General features: G+C 52.2%; 1 long non-coding RNA gene across 1 annotated transcript; it reads right to left on the bottom strand.

Moving 5' to 3' along the window:
* Positions 1-5,803: 5,803 nt before the first annotated feature.
* LOC142821367 (uncharacterized) lies at positions 5,804-9,421 on the bottom strand. Its single transcript, XR_012898153.1, has 3 exons — positions 8,975-9,421; positions 6,930-7,219; positions 5,804-6,686 (listed from the first exon to the last, which is right to left on the bottom strand). It is a non-coding gene; the product is annotated as an uncharacterized LOC142821367 (long non-coding RNA).
* Positions 9,422-9,887: the final 466 nt, after the last annotated feature.

Genomic DNA, 9,887 nt, shown 5'->3' with positions numbered 1-9,887 from the left:
CCTTTATAGAGTCCTAGCAAGCGTGACTGACAGGGTCTCTGGAGAGGTTGCAGAATGGCTCAGCAGTTGAGAGATGAGGTTCCCCTAATGTTTATCGGTTTCCTAATGCCTAATTACCCCAACAGGCCCATCCCAACCTCCTACCTAGACTGGCAGCATGTTTCCTGATGGGCATTACACAAGTGTAACTATGTTTCAAAAACAGACACAGAGTCGATATTCATAACTTCAGAAACAAAACCAAATCAGAATGGCATATTCCACCAATTACAAGCTATCCACAAATATGCTTAGTAATCCATCATGCCCAAAATCCATTTTGCTATTCACGCTAATAACATTACTATGGAGAATGTCGTTCCCTCTCCTGGATTGAATAAGCAACCCTATTGTCTCAGATATGGGGGTGAGCAATCTGATTTCATTTCTAAATCAAATTATTGCATTTTCATTGTGAGGCATCACTATACATACTATAGCCAGCCACTAGGTACCCTGGAGGGGATGGACCGAAGACAATGACCAAGCCATTTGTCTCGTGCATCCATCTCCAGCCTTCCACAAACAGAGGCCAGGGACACCATTTCTACCCCCTGGCTAATACCACTCCATGGACCCAACCTCCATGACTTTATCAAACTTCTCTTTAAACTCTGTTCTAGTTCTAGCCTTCACAGCCTCCTGCAGCAAGGAGTTCCACAGGTTGATTATTTGCTTTGTGAAGAACAACTTTCTGTTGTTAGATTGAAACCTGCTACCCATTCATTTCATTTGGTGTCCTTTAGTCCTTCTATTATGGGAACTAATGAAGAACTTTTCTTTATGCACCCTCTCCACACCACTCATGCTTTTATAGACCTCTATCCTGTCCCCCCTCCGTCTCCTCTTTTCTAAGCTGAAAAATCCCAGTCTCCTTAGCCTCTCTTCATTTGGGACCCTGATCATTTTAGTTGCCCTCCCCTCTCCCAGCCTCTCTCTTCCCCTCTCCCACCTCCTTTTCAATAAAGACAGTTTCTATTTTTGACCACACGTGTCCTTTATTTTGTACATCAGGAAGGGGGGCTAGGGAGGGGTAAGTGGAAGGAGGGGAGGGAGGAATGGGGCACGAGCCCCCGATGGGGAGGACTGGGCTGGCTCTGCGGGCTCCTCGGGGTGGAAGCTCTCCTGAAGCCCCTTGATTGACCCCCCCCCCCCCCCCCGGATGGCAGCCTGCGGCAAGTGCAGCCGGGCTGATGGCCGAGTGCTGTGATGTGCCGAGTGTGGGCACTCAGGGCACTCCAAGCCAGGACTGCTTTGCAAGTGGGGAACCCCTGAGAACTGTCTGTCTGTGGTGGGGGTCGGGTCCCTTTAAGCACAGCCCTCAGCTAGCCTGAGACAGCATCTCCACGCTCTAACTCCTCATCTGATGCCCTGCCGGCACTGCTTCCGGCCAGCCTTAACCTCGTTTCAGGGTCCACTCAATGTGGACATGCTAGTTCGAATTAGCAAAATGCTAATTCGAACTAGTTTTTAGGTCTAGATGCTCTAGTTCGAATTAGCTTAGTTCGAATTAACTAATGCGAACTAAGTTAGTTCGAATTAGCGCTGTAGTGTAGACGTACCCTCCATGACTGTGCCACTTGCTCTTCACCTACACAAAGGTTTCCCAGGAATCCACAGGGTTCCTGTGGATTTGGGGTTCTGTACAAGAGAAGAGTGAGGGGACCCCGGACTTGCTAAGAGATGAGAGGGAGGAGAAGGCCTCCCCAGTGGGGAATTGGTGGTGGACTATGTCCTGGCTTCCCAAGAAAAGTTTGCTGAGCTCCTAGGCCTTGGGGACCAGAGTTGCCCCTTGTTGGAACGTATTCCCCTGAGCAGCTAACACCAGCCCAGGACAGGGAGTTCAGAGAGGTACTGCATTCCCACTCACCTAGCACTCAAGCAGAGAGATGGGAGCCCATCCCGCTCTGGCTCCACCCTGAGCCCTCGCCCTGAACCCACCCCCAGACCTCGTGCCAGGGCCCAGAAAAAGGCCCGGCCTTGGCCACAGCTGGACCTCATGCTGGGATCGGGGAAAGTATCCATCCCCCTCCCCCACCAAAGATAGGTGGTGAAACCAGGAGCTGTGGCCTGACCAACCCTCACCCCACACAGGACAGGCAGAGGGTCCAGAAACTACAGCTTGGTCTGGCCACCCTCCCAGGACAAGTGGGGGGGGGGGCACCGGGAGCCATGGCCTGCCCCCTCTTAGGACAGAAGGTGGACTGAGTGTCACAGCCCTTCCTGCTCCCCCTGTTGGACCGGCTCCACATGGAACATTGGTGGGACCATGAATCATGGCTCCCCACCCCCAAAGCACATGCCAGGGTCTGGCTCAGTGCCCCTCCCCCCAAAGCAGACCCCCGCAGGACTAGGAATTGCAGATCCACCCTTCCTGGGGAAGATGTCAGGAATAGGAACGGTGCCACGGCCTAACCCCCTCCCACACATGGAGGAGACAACCGGCCCAGAGAAGACTTCAAGGCTGAGCACTTCAGCCTGGCCCTCTCCCTGGACCAGTGACATCTTGGCCACCCCAGGAAGCCATGTTGGGCCCCCCCCATGGCTCCCTGCCTCCTGCCCAGATCCCCCATCCTTGCCCTAAGGCTCATCTCATACCAACCAAAAAACAGGACTATGTAGCACTTTAAAGACTAACAAGATGGTTTATTAGGGGATGAGCTTTTGTGGGCCAGACCCACTTCCTCAGATCAAATAGTGGAAGAAAATTGTCACAACCATATATACCAAAGGATACAATTTAAAAAACGAACACATATGAAACGGACAAATCACATTTCAGAACAGAAGGGAGATTGGGGGGGGGGGGGGAGATAAATGTCTGTGAGCTAATGATATTAGAGGTGATAATTGGGGAAGCTATCATTGTAATGGGAAAGATAACTAGAGTCTTTATTCAAACTTAGGTGTAAAGTGTTGAATGTAAGCATGAATGACAGTTCAGAGGATTCTCTTTCAAGTGTGGTCTGAAAAGGCCTTGGTAGCAGGATGCAGGTAATCAAGTCGTTGAGACAATGTCCTTTCTGGTTGAAATGGCAAGAAACTGTTTTTTCTTTGTGATCCTGTCTAATATCTGTTTTGTGGGCATTGATCCTTTGGCGAAGTGTCTGAGACGTTTGTCCAATGTACAAAGCAGACGGACACTTTCGGCACATGATAGCATAGATTATATTTCTGGATGCACAGGAATATGTGTTCTTGATCTTATAACTCACTTGGTTAGGTCCAATAATGGTTTCAGCAGAGTGAATAAGGTCTGGACAAAGCTGGCAACAGGGTTTGTTGCAAGGGAAGGTACCAGGGTTGGTATTAGTGTGGTATGTCCTGTTGTTGTTGGTAAGAATCATCTTGAGGTTAGGTGGTTGTCTGTAGGAGACTATGGGTCTGTCTTCCAGAGCCTCTCGGAGTTTGGAATCCTGTTCCAGTATAGGCTGTAGTTTATTGATAATGTGTTGGACAGGTTTAAGTTGGGGGCTGTAGGTGATGACAAGTGATGTTCTATTGTTGGTTTTCTTGGGTCTGTCTTGAAGTAGTTGGTTTCTAGGTATTCGTCAGGCTCTTTCAATTTGCTTTTTTATTTCACTGGGTGGGTAGTTGAGGTTTATAAATGCTTGGTGGAGATGCTGAAGTTTCTGGTCTCTGTCAGTGGGGCCGTGTCCAGACTCAGGGGCTCTTTCGAAAAAAGTAGCCTTTTTTCGAAAGAACTTCCCCTGAGTCCAGACTCAAGCCGCGTTCTTTCGAAAGTAAATCGAAAGAATGCGGCTTTTCTTTCGACGGCTGTACACCTAATTTTATGAGGAAGAACGCATTTTTCGAGGGAGATCCATCGAAAGAACGTGAGTCTGGACGGGGGGAGCCCTTTCTTTCGAAAGAATTGGCCTCCAGGAAGAAGCCCTGGTGGACAATCTGGGGCATGGGTTGCACGTCTGTGGTTCCTGGCTGCAGCCATTCCTTAAAGGGACAGGCACCCTCACAGCCACTTGTTGCAGACAAGGAGCCAGAGCACACGGCTACTTTGCTGCAGCATGTCCCAGCCCCAAGACCGTCCTGGCCCTTCCACCGAGCCTTCTGGGGACCCAGCCAAGGGCTCCAAGCGCCGGGCACCATCCTGGTCTGACGCAGAGATAAAGAGCCTGTTGGAGCTGTGGGGAGAGGAGGGGGCCTTACAGGCCCTCAAAAGCCGGCGGCGAAACGCCGATATTTATGGCCGTATGGCTGAAGCCCTGGCCCAGAAGGGCCACTACCCCCGCACCCAGGACCAGGTGCGGTCCAAAGTGAAGGAGCTGCGCCAGGGGTACGTTAAGGCCAGGGAGGAGAGCTCCCAGTCTGGGGCAGCCCCCCACTACTGCCCCTACTACCCAGAGCTGGACCAGATCCTGGGTGGCAGTGCAGAAGCACGCACACCACGGAGGTTCGTACAGTCTGGACTGGCAGACCCCGTGGTGGACGCTCCAGAGCAGGACTCTACAGCACTCTGGAGACGGGGACATGGTCCCAGAGGAGGAGGACAGCGAGGAGACGGCGATCCTCACCACCTTGGAGCCAGTCACCCAGACCTCTGAGGCCTCCCAGGCGTCATCTGGCGCAGGAGAGGAAGCAGCAGGTGAGTACAGTGAGTTTGTGTCACACCTGGGGGGGGGAGGTAGGTGGGTGCACAGTGGGTGATGCACAAGGGAAACCTGTCATGCTCAGGCTGATGCCCAGGTGTGTGTGTGTGTCTCTCTCTCTCTCTCTCTCTCTCTCTCTCACACACACACACACACACACACTGTGACCTTCAGAATGTCTGCTTCCCCTGTCTCAAGGGAGAGGGCATGCCCTTTTGGACAGCTGTTGCACACATGACTGATTGTGATAGAAATGTAGCCGTGTTACTCTGATCTGAGGAAGTGGGTCTGGCCCACGAAAGCTCATCCCCTAATAAACCATCCTGTTAGTATTTTAAGTGCTACAGAGTCCACTTTGTAGGACTGATTGTGTCTTCTTCTTTTCCTCCACAGCCGGACCAGCCGTGGAAGAGGGCCGCAGCACCCCAGCCCCACCTCCATCTCCATCTCCATCTCGGGGACATGGGAGCCACAGACACAGGCGTGTCTACGCGGACATCCTCAGACAGCACGTCGAGGCCGTGCAGGAGCAGAACTCCATCCTGCGACAGAGGGCGGAGGCAGAGGATCGCTGGCGTGATCGGCTCATGAACGAGCTGGTCCTGCAGCGCACGGTCCTGTACAGCACTCTCAGGGAGGTCAGCGACTTGCCTGCTGCTGTGCCTGGTCCTGCTCCTCCAGCACCCCATGACCCCACCCCACCAAACCCCCCTTCCACAACAGCATCCCTTTCCCCCCTTGGACCTCCCTCTCCCCCAGCCCCCCCAGTTCCCCAGCCCCTCTCTCCCCCTGGCCCTCCTCTCCCCCAGGCTTCCACGTTCCAAGAGCACCCCAGCAGCCAGCCAACCGACAGGTGCACCACCCGATCCCGCACCCGGGGAGCACCCCAAACACGAGGCCCAGGCAGGAAAGGGAAATCTGCCAAGCCCCGTTCAACCTGATCCCCTTCCCCCCTCCAGGTTTCCAGTCCCCTTCCCCCCTCCAGGTTTCAAGCACCCCCATCACCCCAGTTAAAGCACAAACAAAGGGTTCAACGAAATGTTTCTTTATTGTATATAGTTTGGCAACAACAAAAATGAAATTTTTTGTTGTTGTTTGCAACATTGTTTGATAATATGTACAAAATTATAAATAAGTAAAGAGAACATTTTATTTTGAAACACACCCTGGTGTAAGTGATGTGTCCAAACAGGGTCAGGAGATGGGTTGTGGAGGGAAGCTTATATTGGGCCAGGGCCCAGTCCCCAGGCAGAAGCCCCTCAGTGCACTCAGTCTCAGTGGCCTCCACTGGAGAATTGCTCCCGGAGGGCCTCCGGGATGCCAACTGCAGACCGGTGAGCCTGGCGGATGGCAGCTGTCCGGGGCTGGGCAAAGAGCCTCTCCTGGGCATCAGCAGCTCTCCCCCACCCTGGTAGGAAGGCCTCCCCTTTCCTCTCCACGAGGTTATGGAGGACGCAACACGCGGCCACCACCTCAGGGATGTTGCTCTCCCCCATGTCGAGGCGTGTGAGCAAGCATCGGAATCTGCCTTTTAAACGTCCGAACGCACATTCCACCTGGTTGCGAGCCCGGGTAAGGCGAGCATTAAACTGCTCCTTGCTCGCATCCAGCTGACCGGTGTAGGGCTTCTTCAGCCACAGCATCAGGGGATAGGCGGCATCACCCACTATGCACACCGGCACGTGCACATCCCCAACCGCAAACTGGCGATGGGGGAAAAAATGTTCCTGCCTGAAGCCTCCGGTAGAGGTACGAGTTTCTGAAGATGTGGGCATCATGTGCCTGCCCTGACCACCCAACACAAATGTCAGAAAACTGGCCACGATGGTCGACCAGGGCCTGGAGGACCATAGAAAAGTAGCCCTTTCTGTTGATGAATTGGGCTGCTCGATGGGGCGGTGCACAGATGGCAATGTGTGTCCCATCGAGCGCTCCTCTGCAATTCGGGAAGCCGAGGGCAGCAAAGCCGGCCATGACGCTGTCCAGATCTGGTAGACAGATGAGCCTGTTGAGCAGTTCCGAATTGATGGCCCTCACCACCTGCAGAACGAGACAGACAACAAAATGTTAGAAGGGGTGCCTTATCTCTTAGGAGAAGAACCCACCGCCCACCTTCCCTCTCAAACAAACACCCCGGGAATCCCCTCCTCAGAACCCCCCCCCCCCCCCACACAATTCAGGGTGAGTGGAGGTGCTCCCTCCCACTCCCACTCCACTTGGCCCTTTCTGACAGTCTCCCTTCCCCCCACCCCAAACTGTGACTGTCCCCAGACAATGACTTACCTTCATCAAGACGGCCCCGACAGTAGATCTCCCCACGCCAAATTGGTGTCCCACGGAGCAGTAGCTGTCGGGGGTTGCCAGCTTCCAGAGGGCAATGGCGACTCTCTTTTCCAGGGGGATGGCGGGCCGCAGGTGGGTGTCTTGCCATTGCAGAGCAGGGGCGAGCCAGGTACACAGCTCCTGGAAAGTGGTCTCTCATCCGGAAGTTCCGTAGCCAGTCTTGGTCATCCCAGATCTCCATCACGAGCCGGTCCCACCATTCAGAGCTGGTGTCAAACCTCCAAACACGCCTGTCCACAAAAAAGTTCGGAGGCAAGGGCAGTGCGGCTGCCTGACGGAGGAAGCCCTCGTACCTCTGGTCTGGGAGCAGCTCGGGAAGGAGCCTCATGACAGTGTCATGCAGATGCAGCAACAGCTGCAGTATGGTGGTGTGGGGCCATCGCCTGCCCAGGGGCAGCTCTGGCTCCATGCCAAAAAAAAAAGGGTCTGCAAGCAAAAAAACCTCAAAAGAAAAAAGCTGCTGGGGTGTCCCAGGAAGCTGAGCACTCCAAAGCAGCACTGCAATGCCTTGCTTACCTCCTCGAGGGACAGCAAAGGCAGCTGCAGGAGCAGAGCAACGGGTGTTCAGGGGCGTCCCTCTCACCACGCGTCTCTGCAAAGGGCAGGCAGGCAGCACCCGGAAGGAAATGCTGCCCCCATGCCCTGGCAGAAGCAGTTCCGGGTGGCTTTCAATTTCGAAAGAGCGTCCAGCAGTCTGGACGCTCTTTCGAAATAGCGGCTCGATCTTTCGATCCACGCATTGTAGTCTAGACGCGCTCTTTCGAAAGAAGCCTGCAGTCTAGACAAAGCCTAAATGTGGAAACTGTAGAAAAAAATTGTGTGTGGAAAAGGAGTATGAATGTAATGAGTGACGTATGAATGCTGCTGCATAGCTCTGAGACTTGAGCTGATCCCAGCTGCACCAGGGCTCTCCCACGAGGGAGATCTGAACGCAAATGGGGGGGGGGGGGGGATCAGCTGAACCTCGAAACTCAGCGGATATGTGAGGGAGTGACGACTCCCCTTATTTCACGAGCTGCTAAGGTCTGACACTCTAAACCCGGCAGACTCAAAAATCCGCCCTGCCGCGAGAAATGTAACTTACAAGCAGCTACAGCACCTCTGTGCCAAAACAAAGCACAAGAAGTGGGCGAAGAAAAAGAAAAAAAAAAGGATTTCTCAGTTGGCACACCCGTATCAACCAAGCTTAGGGGAGGGAATTCGACACCATCACCCCTCTTCCCCTCTTTATGACGCATACACAGAGAGAGAGGAAACACGGAAAGTAACTGAAAGCAATTAGCTCTTCCCTTGGAAAACACGGGCTCCTGTAACACACTTGCCCAAACCAAAGCAAAACACCAAGTTTAGAATAAGTTTACCAGTTTACGGGAAGTGTTCCTCCAAATTGTAAAGAAAAGCAATTAAGCAATATTGTAATGTGTAAGGAGGAAAACATGATTTCAAATGACTCCTTGTTTCTTGCAGCCTCTTTTAATCATCTAGGCAAACCCCACCCACGCGCGCGCGCACACACACACACACACAGTAATTTAAACATTTGGCTACAGACTGTTAAACCTACTAAAGAGAAATAAGAACTTCTACTGAAACTTAAGTGGTTAACTGCATAAAAGAATAAAATGGATACATTGCACATTTGTAAAAGCTGCACCCCAAGAGTTAAATTTGCCTTCCAAGGAAAAAATCCAAGCCCAGAAACTTCACTGCGTCTTTGTTCAAGGCTAATTGATAGCACTTTTGGCTTGCTTTCAGATCCAAGGTTGTGTGTGTCTGCAAACTGCCCGTCTGTTCTGGAAGGAGAGAGGAGGGGCCACAACTCCCCAGGACCAAGCACCATTAGATTATCCCTGACAAGTGTCTATTCAACTTGCTCTTAAATATCTTCAGGGGTAGAGATTCCACAACCCCACTAGGCAATTTGTTCCAGTGTTTAACCACCCGGGCAGATAGGAAGTTTTTCCTCATGTCCAACGTCAACCTACCTTGCTGATCACCGATGTTATTCTTCTTGGCAGGGCGATTCCAGCGGGCCCCTGGTGTGTGACGGCGTGGTGCAGGGCATCGTCTCCAATGGAGATCCGGACGGGCGCCCCCCCAGCATCTACACAAGGATCTCCAAATTCATCCCTTGGATCAATGCAACTTTGGAGAAGTTGACTTGAAGGAGACAGTCCCCGTTCAAGGGCCCAATTGTCCAGATGGGTTTCCATACCTGTGGGGAACCCTGAGGGAGTTTACGTTAGAATATTTATAATAGCGTTAGAGAAATGTCACGAATGGGTCGTCATGAAACACTTTTGGGACTAGAAACGCCTTTTGATATTAGAAAATTTGTTCTGTTGTATTGTCACCCCAAACGGCTGGTCAATATTTGGGTCCTACCGATGGCCCGGCTGGGAGCAGAAACTGTCAATCATTTTTGGTATTTACTTTGACACAATCTGGTTTATTGGCGAGGAATATCGGAAGAATTCCCTGAACACAGCGGGACTCAAACAGCAACTGAGTCGTCCCCCGTTTGCTGTCCCAAGCCCAGCCGCGACTTTGTGCCCCAAAAGCTACCTCTGATGCCACAATTGTGTTTGCCTGACTGTTTCCCTGCATTTCCCTTCCTTCCGTCCTCCGGTCTCTGTCTGTGCTGTGACTGTCCAATGCAAATGCCCATGGCCCAAGACCAATAATCGGTGATTTTTTTTTCCCTCCCGAGTCGATAGAATTCCCACACTTCTAGAAAAGGTTCAGAGAGGGAGCCACATTGGTCTGTAACTGGAAACACTTTTAAAAAGTAACAAATATTCTCGTCGCATCTTAGAGATGAACAAAACATGTCGATGGGATCATGCGGATTTGTGGGCACAGCCCACTTCTTCAGATGTATTGAGGCTTCAGAGGGGG

The sequence above is a fragment of the Pelodiscus sinensis genome, chromosome 30 (genome assembly GCF_049634645.1).
Source record: "Pelodiscus sinensis isolate JC-2024 chromosome 30, ASM4963464v1, whole genome shotgun sequence".
Classification (NCBI taxonomy): Eukaryota; Metazoa; Chordata; order Testudines; family Trionychidae; genus Pelodiscus; species Pelodiscus sinensis.
The sequence above is the reverse complement of the archived record's forward strand: the minus strand, read 5'-3'. Positions and strand labels throughout refer to the sequence as shown.